Source organism: Oncorhynchus nerka, unplaced genomic scaffold (genome assembly GCF_034236695.1).
Source record: "Oncorhynchus nerka isolate Pitt River unplaced genomic scaffold, Oner_Uvic_2.0 unplaced_scaffold_1919, whole genome shotgun sequence".
Taxonomy (NCBI): Eukaryota; Metazoa; Chordata; class Actinopteri; order Salmoniformes; family Salmonidae; genus Oncorhynchus; species Oncorhynchus nerka.
Genome location: NW_027039406.1, coordinates 12401 through 24485, shown reverse-complemented (window position 1 = coordinate 24485; position 12085 = coordinate 12401). Strand labels below are relative to the sequence as shown.

The 12085-nt window shown below is 43.2% G+C and overlaps 1 pseudogene; it reads left to right on the top strand.

Moving 5' to 3' along the window:
- The window catches only part of LOC115112306 (titin-like), a 62505-nt pseudogene that overhangs the window by 38024 nt on the left and 12396 nt on the right, over nucleotides 1-12085 (top strand).

Here is a 12085-nt window from a genome sequence, read left to right as displayed (position 1 = left end):
GTTGATTTCAGAAAAACCCAGCCCACCAGCATCACTTGGAGTCACCGATATCACCAAGGAAAGTGTTTCACTTGCATGGGGAAAGCCTGAGCAAGACGGAGGTAGCAGAATCACCAGTTACCAAATTGATGCTCTTGAGAAGGGTCAGGATAAATGGGTGAATGTTGGTGTCACCAAGTTCACCCACATTGTGGTCTATGGCCTGACGCAAAATGCTGAATACTTCTTCAGAGTTCGTGCTGAAAACCACGCTGGATTCAGTGATGCTAAAGACATGATTCTGCCTGTAACAGTTAAAGACCAGCATGGTAAGTTTTTCCCCAGTCCTACATTTTATTTTTTGGGGCAGGTAGCAAACTAGTGAACTGGGTACAAAATTAAAAATATGCTGTTCTGCCCCTGAACAAGGCATAACCCACTGTTCCAATATAAATAAGTACTTGCCTTGTTAAATAAATAAAAAATCACAAATGAATAAGTGTGTAAAATCCAAGGTATTATGGTTAAAAAAAAATATATATTCTTACATACAGAGTGTTTCATTTTGATTTGACATCTTCAAATAGATAATAATTATTACTTTTCCTTAATAATGATCCATATTCTTTCAACAGAACCTCCTGAGATCAACATGAAGATGTTCCCTCACAATACAGTCTATGTCAGAGCAGGATCAAACCTGAAATGTGAGATCCCACTTACTGGTAGACCAATGCCAAAGGTTTCTCTTTCAAAGGACAATGTTGCACTGAAGTCAACTATGAGATTCAACTCTGAAGTAACCCTGAATACCTCATCATTACTCTTCGTGAGAGCATTGCTATTGATTCAGGAAGGTATGACATCTGTGCCTCCAACACAAGTGGAACCACCAAGTCTTTCGTTAACATTGTGGTCCTGGATAGACCAAGCGCCCCAGTTGGTCCTGTTGAAATGACTGACGTGACAGAAGACAGTGTGAGTCTGAAGTGGTGTCCTCCTCGTTATGATGGTGGAAGCACCATTTCAAATTACATCATCCTCAAACGTGAAACAACCAATGCCAACTGGACTGAGATCTCCTCGGCTGTCGCAAGATGCACCATGAAAATCATGAAGCTTGCAACAGGACTGGTGTACCAGTTCAGAATCAGAGCTGAGAATCGCTACGGCATCAGTGAGCACATTGACTCTCCAACCGTCAGAGTGGATCTGCCCTACAGTGAGTTTTATACTACTCTATTAATTCATATTTTATGATTGTATTTCTTATATAGATCTGCATATTTAAAAAAATAAAAATACAGAATATACTAAATATTATTTTCTTTCATTTTAGCCATCCCTGTAGCTCCATCAGCTCCTATGGTTACATCTGTAACCAGAGAGAGCATCACTGTAGCCTGGAAGGAGCCAGCCTCCAATGGAGGAAGCCATGTTTTGGATACCACCTGAAATAAAGGATAGAAACAGCATCTGTTGGCAGAAGGTTAACAAGACTGTTATCCGTGCCACACACTACAAAGTGCCAAACATTGCTGCCGGCCTCATCTATGAGTTCAGGGTTACAGCAGAAAACGCAGCTGGATGCAGTCCACTCAGCAAAATCTCAGACGCAGTACTTGCAATTGATGCTTGCGGTAAGTCGACTTGGTTACTGTCATTTTGTGATTGAATACCATTGTGTGTCCTCTAAACTTTACAAATCAACTACTGTATCTGAACCTCCACATCTGTTTTTGCAGAGCTCCAACCAATGTCAGGATCACTGACATCACAAAGACTTCCATCAGCATTGCATGGCAGAAGCCCAATTATGATGGTGGTAGCAAGATCACAGGATACCTGATTGAGAAGAAAGAAGGCCAGAAGGACAGATGGACGAAGGCTAACTTGACCAACGTTTCTGAAACACATTATACTGTGACAGGACTTACTCAGGATGAGACCTATGAATTCAGAGTCATGGCAAAGAATGCAGTTGGATCAGTTAGCAATCCATCCATCATTGCAGGCCCTGCAACTTGCGTGGATACATATGGTGGGTTATGTTCCAAATATGATAAAAGTAGGAATTTAAGATTTAATTGAACTTCCATTGAATTAATGTAATGTCATCTTATGTGTTATCTCATAGGTGCCCCTGAGATTGAAATTCCTGATGAATATCGCGAGGTTGTGAAACACAAAGCTGGAACCACTGTCGAGCTTAGATTTGGAATCATTGCCAAACCAGCGCCTACAATTGAGTGGTACAAGGACGGAAAGGAACTTGAGTCCAGGGCCCAGGCTCAGCTGGTACAGAAGAACGCTGCTGATAGTTCCACTCTTATCATCAGAGATACCACACGTCTCAACTCTGGAACATATGAGATGAGATTGAAAACTCTTTGGGCTCAGCATATGCCTATGTCAGAGTACAAATTCTGGGTGTGTATTGCTCCTTATCATTTTTATTTTGGTACCTATATTTAATAATAATAATAATACATTGAATTTATAATGTGCAGTGAATGCATTAAAATAAATAAAAACAGCACACATCTAGACAGAAACTGACACATTATTATTAAAGGAGCAATCTGAATAGTTACTCAATATCTCTAATTAGCAAATAACCAAAACAATTAATGTGCAAAGTGACATAGTATTATTCAAATGTTTTGTCATTATTAGATAAACCAGGACCACCACCTGGCGAGATTCAGCTCAAGAAGGTCACTGCTAACAGTATCACCATCATGTGGGATCCTCCTGAGGATGAGGGTGGCGCAATGGTAACCCACTACATTGTGGAGAAACGGGAGGCCAGTAGAATTCAATGGTCCATTATCTCTGAGAATTGGGCGGAATGTATTGTGAATGTCCCAAGACTGATCAAAGGCAATGAGTACATCTTCAGAGTCCGGGAGTTAACAAATATGGAGTTGGAGACCCACTGGAATCTGAACCCGTAGAAGCAAAGAATGCATTTGGTAAGGATAAAACATAGCAACATCTGTCCAGCTACCTGAACATATTGTATTTTGGTCCTAACATGCATGAATATATTTTTTGCAGTTCCTCCAAGTCAACCTTCCAAGCCTCAAGTCACCATGATCACACACTCTTCAATGACGGTGGTATGGGAAAGACCTGGAATTGATGGTGGAAGTGACATTGATGGATATTACCTGGAAAAACGAGAGAAGACAAGCTTGCGTTGGTTCAAGGTTATCAAAAACACCATTCGTGATACAAGACAGAAAGTCAGCAACCTGCTCACTGGAAAGGACTATCAATATCGCGTATGTGCTGTCAATAAGGCTGGAGCTGGTCCATACTCCAAAGAGTCTGACCTCTTCAAAGCTGCTGATGCAGTTGGTAAGTTATTCTCCTCATTGCCATCCTGGAACATAACATTTACATTTGGGTTATTTGGCAGACACTCTTATCTACAGCAACTTACAGTCAGAACATAGCATGTTTCATGTTTCTTCTACTACTTGTTCATTACATTTCTCTTACATTTGACAATGTATTTTTTTCTAATTTTAGACCCACCAGGTGAACCAACCAAACTCAGAGTGGTCGACTCCACCAAAACATCCATCACCCTGGGCTGGGTGGCGCCAGTGTATGATGGTGGCAGCGAGATCACCAGCTACATTGTTGAGCAGATGAACTCTGAAGAAAGGGAATGGGTGTCATCAGCCACAATGGAGAAGTGAGGACAACAGAGTATGTTGTGAATCACCTGAAACCAGGAACCTATTACTTCTTCCGTGTATCTGCAGTCAACTGTCTGGGACCCAGTCAACCAATCGAGATGTACCAGCCTGTTCAATCCAAGGATATTCTTGGTTCGTATTCAAATATTCACAACATTCTATTAATATGTTAACATTGTATTTACTTAACTTAGTAACAAATCTCTTACCTATTTTTCTTTCTTTCCCTATCCGTCTAACAGAGGAGGCCGATCTTGATTTGGATGTTCCCATGACAACTCAATACACTGCCAAGGCAGGAAGGGATATTGAGGTGTTTATTCCACTGAAGGGCAGACCTGCACCAAACTGTACATGGAGAAGACATGACAAGAACATGGCCAGCGATGCAAGATACACTATCACAAGCACAGAACGTACAACAGTTCTTGTCATTCCAAAGGTCACCCGCGACGACTGTGGCAAATACTACCTGGAGATTGAGAATGGTGTTGGAGAGTCCAAGTTCATCACTGTGTCTGTTAAGGTTCTTGACACCCCATCCACTTGCCAAAAACTGATCATCAAGAATGTCACCAGAGGCAAGTTGACCCTGAGCTGGGATGCTCCTCTGATCGATGGTGGTTCCCCAATCACCAACTACATTGTGGAGAAGAAAGACGCTAACAACAGAGCGTATACAGTCGTGTCATCAGAATGCCCCAACACATCATACAAGATCGACGGTCTGTCAGATGAAATCGCCTACTTCTTCAGAGTGTCTGCTGAGAATGAGCATGGTACTGGTGATACATGTGAGACTGCAGAGCCAGTCAGGGCCACTGAGACCCCCGGACCAGTCAAAGAGCTGGTCATGACAGACGCTACTAAGACATCAGTGACTCTTCACTGGAACAAGCCTGACCATGATGGAGGTAGCTACATTTCAGACTATGTCATTGAGACAAAAACTAAAGAGGAAGAAACCTGGACTGTTGCTACAACATGCAAACGTTGCACATGTGAAGTTAAAAACCAGAAGGAAAATTCTGTTGTGAACTTTAGAGTGTTTTCTAAGAATGAGAAGGGCATCAGTGACTTCTCTGAGATTGGGCCCATAACAGTAAAGGAGTTCATTATTCCACCTGAGGCCAACATGATAGATTATCCAAATGGCGAACTCTTTGTTCGTGTCGGTCAAAACATCCATATTGAAATGCCATTTAAGGGTAAACCAAAACCATCTGTTGGATGGATGAAGGAAAACATTCCTTTGAAAGAAAGTGAACAGATTCGCTTCCGTGAAACAGACAACAAAGTGTCTATAACAGTCAGAAGTGCAAAGAAAGAGAATGCAGGCCTATACACATTGGTTCTGAACAACAAGCTTATCAAGAACTTCTTTGACATCAATGTGATCACTCTCGGACCCCCCTCTGTGCCAGTTGGACCGGTCCGATTTGATGAGATCAAAGCACAGGGCATCATTATATCTTGGGATGAACCACAGGACAATGGAGGTGGAGACATCACTTGCTACAGTGTGGAGAAACGAGAGACGGCCCAGGCTAACTGGAAGATGGTTTGCTCCAGTGTGGTGAGGACAACGTTCAAGATACCCAACCTGGTCAAGGGCACAGAGTACCAGTTTAGAATACGTGCAGAGAACAAATATGGAGTGAGCGATCCTTTGAATTCACCAGACGTGATCGCCCAACACCAGTACATGCCACCAGGTGCACCAGGAAAACCAGTCACATACAACATTACCAGTGATGGCATGACTATCCAATGGGAAGCACCCAGCTTTGATGGTGGCTCACCAATCACTGGCTACCATGTTGAAAAGAAGGACAGAAACAGCCTGCTGTGGACTAAAGTCAAATTCCAGCATCATCTCTGCCCGTGACTACAGAATCATTCAGCTGATTGAAGGACTGGAGTATTCCTTCAGAGTCTATGCAGAGAATAATGCTGGCCTGAGTCCCGTCAGTGAACAGAGCAAACATGCCCTTGCAATCTCCCCAGTTGGTGAGTATAAAATATTTATGACTGTCTATGACAGCTGTTGTAATGTCTTGTGTAGCTGTTATAAAGGCTTTATGAATGCATACATAATAGGGACTACAGTAAAGGTTACCTTGTTGTTTTTTCCTCAATGAACAGTCTGCTATCATGAACATACATTCTTTATGAACATACACTACTTTAGCAACCTGACCTTTCCTTTCCCCCTAGATCCACCTGGTACTCCTAACGTCATTGATGTCACAAGAGATACTGTCACTCTCAAATGGGATATACCCAAGAAAGATGGAGGATTTAAGATTGTGGCATACAGTGTGGAGAGACGTCAAGGCAGAGGCAAATGGTTGAGATGCAACTTCACAGACATTAGTGATTTGCAATTCACCATCACCGGACTTTCTGCTGGTGATCGCTATGAATTCAGAGTGATTGCCAGAAATGCTGTCGGCACAGTCAGTCCACCCTCACAGTCTTCTGGCTATGTCATGACAAAGATGAAAGTGGTAATTATACATTATATTAAATAAACATTATACTGTACATTATACAACCTTTTTATTTTGTCTGACTAAGTTTGTCTCTATGTGATTAAATTTATCATTAATGTCATGTTTTTGTGTCTTTCTCTGTTTAGTTTCTCCCGACATTGAGTTCAGAGCTGATACTGCTCTTGTGTACAAGGCTGGTGAAAACATCAAACTAAACTGTAGTATCACTGGTCGACCAGTGCCTCAGGTCATATGGTACAAGAACGGTGAAGAGATTGACAAGATGATGTTGATTGATATTACCACTAACATCGGCTCCAGCAGCCTGTTCATCAGAGATGCTGATCGCGACCACCGCGGAGTGTACATGGTGGAAGCCAAAACAGCTCTGGAACAAAGACAGAGAGTGTCAACATCAGAGTCTCAGGTTGGTTTATAGATAAAAAGAGTTACATTATTTATTTTCTCTCAAATTGTGATGAAAATGATTTAACAACAAGTGGATGGATTCATGCTTAACCATTAACAATGTATGCTTTCTTCAGATACCCCTGGACCACCTGAGGGACCAGTGCGTTTCACTGGTATCACTGCAGAAAAGGCAACTGTCTGGTGGAACCCCCAGAGAACGATGGATGTGCTGCAATCCTCTGTTATACAGTGGAAAAGAGAGAAACATCTAGGATCTCCTGGGCAATGATGACAAGCAAGTGTGAAGCTTGTTCATTCAACGCCACCAAGCTGATCAAGGGCAACGAGTACCAGTTCCGTATCTCTGCTGTCAATAAGTTCGGAGTTGGACGTCCACTTGACTCTGATTCATTCATTGCACAGATGCAATTCAGTAAGTTCCAAAACAACAAGATCTAAAGAGATGACTGACACATAATTATTTGTTATTAACTTAAATTGTTATGTTTAACTAAAACAAACAAATGTTTTGTTTCACAGCCGTTCCAGAAGCCCCAGGAACACCAGACGCCACAAATGTGACTGGAGACACAATCACAATAGGCTGGACAAGACCCAGATCAGATGGTGGAAATGAGATCAAACACTACATCCTGGAGAGACGTGAGAAGAAGAGTTTGCAATGGGTGAAGGTTTCATCCAAGAGACCAATCACTGAGCTCAGACACAGAGTGACACACCTGAACGAAGGTAATGAATATGAATTCCGTGTCATGGCTGAAAATGGTGCCGGAATCGGACCAGCAAGCAGCACATCAAGACTCTTCAAGTGCAGAGAGCCAACAAGCGCACCAAGTGCTCCTTCTCTGGTGAAGGTCACCGACTCCACAAAGACATCTGTCACCCTGGAATGGATCAAGCCTGTGTTTGACGGTGGAATGGAGATCATTGGCTATATCATTGAGATGTGCAAGGCAAGCCTTAATGAATGGCACCAAGTCAACAGAGCAACTTGCATCAACACAAGATACACCGCTAAAGGTTTAATGGCTGGAGAGGAATATAGGTTCCGTGTGCGTGCAGTGAATGGGTCTGGAAAAGGAGAAGCATGTGCAGTTCCTAATCCAGTGCAAGCTGTTGATAGACTGACGTCACCAGAAATCACCCTTGATGCAGACTTCAAACAGACACACGTTGTGAAGAACGGGCCACCGTCACTCTTCATATTGCCTTCTGTGGTAAACCAACTCCGCTGGCTACATGGACCAAGGCAGGTGGTGAACTTGGTGTTATGGCAGATGTCAACACAACTGACACATACAGTACCTTGACCATTGAGAGCTGTACCAGATTTGATTCTGGAAAATACACCTTGTTGCTTGAGAACAACGGGGCCGAAAATCTATCACATTGACCGTGAAGGTGCTTGATACACCTGGACCTCCAGGAGCTATCAGCTTTAAGGATGTGACCAGGGAGCTCTGACAATGCTGTGGGACGCTCCAGCCAACGACGGTGGAGCCCGTATTCAGCACTACATCGTAGAAAAGCGTGAGGCTAGTCGTCTCAGCTGGAAGTCAGTTAGCGAAAAATCCTCACGCCAAATGATCAGAATGACCAACCTAGAAATAGGTGTACCTTACCTGTTCAGAGTCATCGCTGAAAATACATATGGCAGGGGAGAACCCTGTGAGATGATTGAACCGATCACTGCAACTGAGGTCCCTGCTCCACCCAAGAGTCTTGACGTTATTGACACTACTAATTCTACTGCTATCTTGGCCTGGCTGAAACCTGAACACGACGGTGGCAGCCGCATCACAGGTTACATTGCTGAGGCCAAAGCAAAGGGCTCTGATCGCTGGGTTGTTGGCGGTCAAACCAAACACCTAAAGTTAGTCATTGAGGGCTTGATTGAGAACACAGAATATGACTTCCGCGTCAAGGCTATCAATGAGGCTGGTATCAGTGTCCCAAGAGATGCCTTAGCATCCGTTGTCATCAAGGAGCCCAAGATTGAGCCCACAGCAGATCTCAGTGGCATAAATAACCAGCTCATCACATGCAAGACTCACAATGCATTCACCATTGATATCCCCATCAGTGGCAGACCAGCTCCAAAGGCCACCTGGAAACTGGAGGAGATGAAGCTAAAAGAGACTGATAGAGTGATCATCAAGACTACTACAGAAAAGACCACCCTGGTGGTAAAAGACAGCAAAAGAGGAGACAGTGGAAAATACTACCTCACTCTGGACAATGCCGCCGGAGCAAAGACATTTGCTGTTACTGTCAACGTTGTTGGAAGACCCACTCCACCAGTAGGACCCATTGAAATCTCTGAAGTGTCATCAGAGGGCTGCTCATTGGCTTGGACAGCACCAGAGGATGACGGTGGAACAGATATCGACAACTACATTGTTGAGAAACGTGAATCTGGATCTACATCCTGGCAAGTGGTGAACTCAAGTTGTAAACGCACCACGATCAAAGTAAGCCATCTGACCAAATACATGGAGTACACCTTCCGTGTCTCTGCTGAGAGCAAGTATGGCGTGAGCAAGTCCATTGAGTCTTCAGCTGTTGTCATTGAGCATCCATTTGGTAAGTTCATGTACCTACATGTGTTAAAATCAATTTACATTTGCTTTAATGGTTTGAAAATGTGAAGACACTAATAATGAATTGTTTTGTCTTATTCTCAATATCAGTTCCACCAAGTCCACCAACCCGCCCAGATGTGGTGTCAGTATCTGCTACTGCTATTGGCATCAAGTGGGATCTGCCATATGCTGATGGCGGCAGCAAGGTGACTGGATACTGGATAGAGAAGAAGGAGAGAAACACCATTCTTTGGGTCAGGGAGAACAAACTTCCATGCCTGGATACCCAATACAAAGTCTCTAGTCTCATTGAAGGCCTGGAGTACCAGTTCAGAGTTTATGCTATGAATATTTCTGGTCTCAGCAAAGCCAGTGAGGCCTCAAGACCAGTAGTGGCTTTGAACCCAGTCGGTAAGTGCAACATTCAAAGGACATTTTTCTAAATATTTGGACTCTGGAATGTTCCATGTTGACATTTGACCTTTCACTGATTGTACATTCTCATTTGTCTCCATGTAGATCCTCCTGTTAAACCTGAGGTGACTGATGTCACAAGGTCCTCAGTAACTATTGCATGGGGTATACCATTCAATGATGGTGGCAGCAAGATTGTCGGATACATCGTGGAGCGCAAGCCATGGAGTGATGATGAGTGGGATAATGCCCACTGGTTGAAATGTAACTACACCACCATCACAGAGACTCACTTCACAGTTGGAGGACTGGGTGAAGCAGAAATCTTTGAATTCCGTGTCATTGCCAAAAATGGAGCTGGAGTTCACAGTGCACCATCTGAAACAACAGGACCGATCACCTGCAAGGATGAATACAGTAAGATACTACTGTTAGATAATGTTACGTTACTGTCAAGTTTATGCATATGTATATATATACACATATTTATATATTAATATATATATATATATTATTTCATAATTTATATTTTATTTTTGTCTTATAGCTCCTCCCAAGGCTGAACTTGACAGCTCTCTTGTTGGAGAGCATGTCACTATCCGGGCTGGATCAGACCTGGTCCTTGATGGTGTAATTGGTGGTAAACCCGAACCCATAGTATGGTGGGCCAAAGGTGACAAGGTGCTGGAGCTGGGAGAGAAATACTCCCTGACATACACCAGTTCAAGAGCCATGGCCATCATCAAGTCCTGCAACAGAAATGACACTGGAAGATATGTTCTGACCGTGAAGAACGCCAGTGGAACCAAGACAGTGGCTGTCAATGTTAAAGTACTCGGTAAGAACATGGAAACAAATTGGAGCTCAACAAAATGTCTTCTTACACTGACTATTACCATAATAACACATTTGTATGTTTCAATCTGTATTTCCAGATACACCAGGGCCTCCTGAGGACAAGATCACAATCACCAGGGTGACAGAGGAGAAGTGCACTGTGTCTTGGAAGTGGAGGACGGTGGAGATCTGGTCACTCATTACATTGTTGATAGGCGTGAGACCAGCAGACTCAACTGGGTGATCATGGAGACTGAGTGCAAGACTCTGTCTTGTGTCAGCTCCAAACTGATCAAGAACAACGTAATCGTCTTCCGTGTCAGAGGAGTCAACAAGTTTTCGGACCTGGTGTGCCCTTGGAGTCCGAGCCTGTCATCGCCAGAAACCCTGCATACAGTAAACACAGTGCATCCAGTGGCCATCTCATTTTAGTAGATTCAAAACAATTTTTAGTCTGATTCTAAGGAAAACCCTTATTAAACATGATTTTTTTACATCATTGCAGCTATCCCATCACAACCTGGAGCACCAGAGGTCACGGCTGTAGGAAAAGAGCACGTCATCATTGAATGGATGAAACCTGAGAGTGATGGTGGAAGTGAGATCAAGAATTACCTGGTGGACAAACGTGAAAGAGCAGCTCCAGATGGACCAGGGTCAATAAGACCTTTACCATCTACGACATCCGCCTGAAGATCTCTGGTCTGCTGGAAGGCAGTGATTACCAGTTCCGTGTTACAGCTGTGAATACAGCTGGAAACAGCCAGCCCAGTGAAGCCTCTCAGTATGCCTACTGTAGAGAGCCAACATGTAAGTTTTTTAAATGTTATCTTTATTTTACTAGGCAAGTCAGTTTAAGAACAAGTTCTTATTTTCAATGGCAGCCTAGGAACAGTGGGTTAACTGCCTGTTCAGGGGCAGAACAACAGATTTGTACCTTGTCAGCTTGGGGATTTGAACTTGATACCTTTCTGTTACTAGTCCAAAACTCTAACCACTAGGCTACCCTCCCGTCCAGTGATCAAACAGTCATTGTCTTATAATCCATCTTTATAATCTTACCGTTTTTGTTTCTAAAAGTTGACTTATGGTTGACTTTTGAAACACTGAAAACTACTACTGCTGTTGAATAACCCATACTGTATTTTGTCTTTACCGATTCCAGACACTCCAGCCTCTCCTTCAATTCCACGTGTGATAGATTCCACCAAGCATAGCATTAGCCTGCAATGGACCAGACCAATGTATGATGGTGGTGCTGATGTTGTTGGCTACGTGGTGGAGGTGCTTGAGGAAGGAACCGAGCAGTGGTACAGGGCCACTCAGAAGACTCTGAAGACCAATTCGTTTGTTGCCGCTGGACTTCAAAGCAACAAGAAGTACAGCTTCCGCGTCGCAGGAGTCAATAGTAATGGCACTGGGGAATTCAGCGAACCAAGTGTGGAAATTGAGCCGGTTGAGAAACTTTGTAAGTTTGTTTTTATGCTTTTACTGTCAATACTTCACAATGGCAGCATTAGTAATGTAAATGGTAACTTGGTACAACTGCCGTTTATACCAATGTCTACATTGAAGCCCAGCCACTCCTTTACACTTTTACAGTTTTTATACATATGTTGTTAACATGCTGTCATTT